At 34.2% G+C, this 4,345-nt stretch overlaps 1 long non-coding RNA gene across 1 annotated transcript; it reads left to right on the forward strand.

Moving 5' to 3' along the window:
- The first annotated feature begins 1,411 nt into the window (after positions 1–1,411).
- LOC137073261 (uncharacterized) lies at positions 1,412–3,943 on the forward strand. The gene is made up of 4 exons (XR_010904758.1): positions 1,412–1,572; positions 1,679–1,775; positions 2,522–2,702; positions 3,266–3,943. It is a non-coding gene; the product is annotated as an uncharacterized lncRNA (long non-coding RNA).
- Positions 3,944–4,345: the final 402 nt, after the last annotated feature.

Genomic DNA, 4,345 nt, shown 5'->3' on the forward strand with positions numbered 1-4,345 from the left:
CTGGAAACATGGGACCACATACATACAACACTAGTTATACACATACAAATAAGTCACAATTCAATATAGCCATTTCTTTATTTCCATCTTTATTCAAAAAAAATAAATCAGGGCATAGTGAATCCTCCGCCTCCAAGTCTTTGTGGTGCATGCTTGAGGTGCTCAGAAACATTGAATTTGATGTAGTCCTCAGTGGCTGCAGAATCACATTTCATGATCCCTTCTGTACAAGAAAAAAGACAAATGATTTATATATATATGCAAAAGCAATATGCAGTCATACAGGTAAATCCCCATATTTGTGAGCAAAAATTTTTAGTTAAGGGAATAACAGTTTAATATGAAAATATGGTGGAGTATCCCTTTAATACTGTAACACCTTAATTCCCTCTTGTGGATGAATAAAGTATCTATCAAGATGGTATAGCTTTTTATTTTTTTAAGTCAGAAGGGAAGGAAATGTTGTCCAAAGTTATTTATAGACTGGTCAACATGAAACTTGACTTACCTTTTATTGCTCGATAAATCTTGGTTCCCTCTATAGGATGTTTCCCCCCTTTCCCCTTGCCTTTCAAATTAAATTTGGCCATGAGGCTGTTGGTAAAGAGCCTAAAGAAAAATACATTTCAATAAGTTAATGTGAAGGATAGATGTAGGAACCAACAACATTACACATGCAATAAACCCTTTCACTAGTTGATCAGTGTCCCCCAGGGTGGTCCTCCTTGTACCCCTCTCCTTGTCAAGCACAGCTAATCTCTCACACAATGCATTTGGTTGTGAGCTTGTATTTTCATTTCATTTTCACCTATTCTGACATGCTCATAAAGGCTGCAAATGAGAACATGCAAAAAAAGCGAAAGCGATGCAGGCTGAATGTGCCGTCTTGCACGCAGAATCGCGCCAAATGCCTGGCTGGTGTGTTGCCTCGGCCAATCAGAATAGCGTTTACTGGTTGGGTTATGATGATGTGCTACCCAGCCAATCAGATTGACGTTGTGTGACGTTGACTGGTTTTTGACTCAATTTGAAATCCAAACTATATTAAATCTTTTCAAAAGGTCCAGTTATATTAGAATTTGTAATTGTAAAGAGTAGTTTTTTATTCAAAATAATTTTGCTGTAAACTGCTAATTAAAATGCATTTACAGTCCCTGGAAAACTAAAGCAACTACTTAAAATCAAAGAACAAATGTAACAGAGAAGATTATAATTTATAGAAGGATTCATCTAAATGTAATTTTGTTAACTGTTTGATAACTTTATTCAATTTCTATATATTTCCTACCTGCTAGACAAGTAGGAAGGCCACACTATTACAGTTTTTTTTGGATTGCTTACACACACTGTAAGAAATTGCTGTTAATTTACAGCTGAAATTCAACAGTATAATCCTGTTAAGTTCAAAAGCAGTACATTAATGTTTTTTTTTGTTTTTGTCAAATGACGTAGACAAAATATAACGGCATTTTACCGTATTTATTAGTTGAAGGAAAAAAAACATTACTATCCAGTATTTTTGAAAACTGCTGAGCACGCATGGACTTTCATCCGCCATCATACTGTTAATAGGTGAGTTTTGCACGATATCGTAGACAAAATACATTACATTTGCTACAGCAACTAATCTGTATTGTGGATATTGGAAGTGAAATTATCTTTTATTTGTTCTTTTCAGAGACTCGCCAGAGTTTCGAGTCTCTCGAAACTCTTTTCAGAGATGCAACATCTTGGATAGGATTTCTGACTCGGATTATATTATTCCCAGTTACAGGGTGAGTTACATGAGATAATAATTCTTCTGCATCTATTTTATTTTATTTAATCCAAACACTGTTGCATTGAAATCATATTGATGAATCTGTAGCGCGCTGAAAAGAAAGGTTGTTTACTAACTGGCTAGCTTGCTTTTCTGTAATCTGCGAAACCTCTAGAGTTAGAAAAAAAACTTAATTTCGATGTCATTGTGATTGCAAACTTGGGTAAGCATGTTCTAATATGCACATCTTTATTCTTAGGTGCATTTATTGTAGTACTGTTGTGCTTTTATTCCGGTTATATTTTTTTCATCAATCCAAGTTGGTTTTGAAGTTAAATGATATAGTACTTATTAAAAGTAATTCTTATTCGTAGTTTTGGTATTGCTTTGTACAGTAATGCTGCTTTGGCCAGCATAGTATTCTTAAGGCCATTTTATTTTGTTGGATATATTTTTGGCTGATATTTTTTTCCAGACTTGTCAGCATGTTTTCATGTCAGTTCTGTGGACATCAATGTAGTACTACAGCATATTAATATTAATAAATCAAATTTAAGCAACATAATTTCACAATACAAAATCTATAGGCCTACACATTTACACTTAAAGGTCTGTACTTACCAGTCTATGTTGAAATGCATTTATGTTAGAAGGACAGGACTCTGTGACTGTTTTAATTTATAGCTTTCCATGCATTAATTTGCAATTGGCAATGTCAAATTAATGTTATGTCAGTGCTGAAATTGTTTTTACTTTTTTAAGGTACAGGTAAAACACCAGGAAGCAGTATCCAGCAGTGGATGATCAGCCTTGAGGAGCACATCATTTGCGAGGGCATCCAACCGTCTTTCCTGTCTGGGCTTGCAGCTCTTTTCTCTACTTACTACAATCTCAATCTTCAGTACCAAGCTGAAGCCGCATGCACACTGGAATTCATCCAAAGGTCAGATATTTGGATGCATACATTAAATTTACTTCAGATTTTATTTGTATATCTCTTATTAAAATACATATAGATTTAAAGCCGCTTTACAGAAAATGTGTTTATTTAAACACTTGGCCCTAATAAACAGAGAATATAGCATCAAATAGATATATTTCCTATCAAATATTTGAGCCCTATTACGTAAACATAAGTGACTGTCAAGGAAATAAAATGTCCATCGGTGGTGAGGTTGAAACCTTGCAAGGAAGCAGACTCATCCAGTACCCATCTTTTGTTGCCATTAAAATGCTGACCATGTGCATTTGTTACAATTTTTTCAGTCAAGATGTTATGTCAGTGTTTGAACAAAGAGATATCTTTAATCTAGACTGAAACACATCATTCAGCCCAAAAGAGTGCTGGAGCTTGTTAAGAGAATTTTCTTTCCTGACAATGTAAAGCAAAGTGTTCTTAATACAAGAATAGACTTACTATATTTATATATGCTATATTCATATGTTCCCCATGAGTAATTTTTTCCCCCTCCACACTAATTCTAAACACACACATTTGTTTTGCAGGCGGGTCATTGGGATAAATCCGGAAAAGGGCACCAAGGCCGGAGGATTCATTTCAAAACGGACGGGGAAGGTCACTCAGAAAAAGAAAACCGTGAACCCTCGTGTCTCCAGTCTGCTTAAAAAATTGATGGATTTTGAGTGGGACTTTATCTAAGTATTACACACCACAGACCCCACACACATCTCACACATGCATCACACATATGCGCATCTCATGCACACTCACATCGCACACATCGGACACGCATCACGCACACACACACACACACACGCACGCACGCACGCACATGTCGCACGCACGCACACACACACACACACACTCTGTTTTCTCAGGTATTCAGTAATTCTTATTCACTTACAAACATTTACTCAGTTGTTTTATAATTTGTTCACTTAATCTCTGTGTCCTGAGTTCATTTTTTGGACAGCCTGTATGACTTGAACAGCCAGAATAATTTGTTAAAAACTTGTTAAAGCAGTTGATTTTACATTAACAAATGTAATAATTTTGTTTAACCTTTTGCTTTCATTTTGTACAAATGTCAGAATTCGATTAGGGGAATATTTTAAGTTTATTTCTGTATAACCAATTCTTCCCCATACATTTTCATTTCTTTTCCTAAGAAAGTTATTCAAAAGTTTAATAAAACAAGACATGTTTTCAAACAATACTTTAAAGCTGCTTTCCTTCTGTTACATTTTTAAGTCACTGTTTCAAAAAGTACACACTGTACACTTATACTTACATATACACACTGTAGTAAAACATGGTATTTTGTAGTAAGACTGTTAGGGGCAATTTGCTAAATCACACTGTTTAGAAAATAAATAATATGTATATATATATATATATATATATATATATATATATATATATATATATATATATATATATATATATATATATATAATATACTTTGAATGTAGAAACAGCATTATGCTGTATTTGCAAAAACAGTCTCCAACTGTAAATTTCACCAACAGTAAGATACAGTTAATTTTACAGTGCCTTGCTGGCAACCGTGCTGCCAGTTCTTTACTGTTTTTTTATAAACAGTAGGTCACTGTAATTTTAATTAA

This window comes from Pseudorasbora parva, chromosome 4, assembly GCF_024679245.1.
Source record: "Pseudorasbora parva isolate DD20220531a chromosome 4, ASM2467924v1, whole genome shotgun sequence".
Lineage (NCBI taxonomy): Eukaryota > Metazoa > Chordata > Actinopteri > Cypriniformes > Gobionidae > Pseudorasbora > Pseudorasbora parva.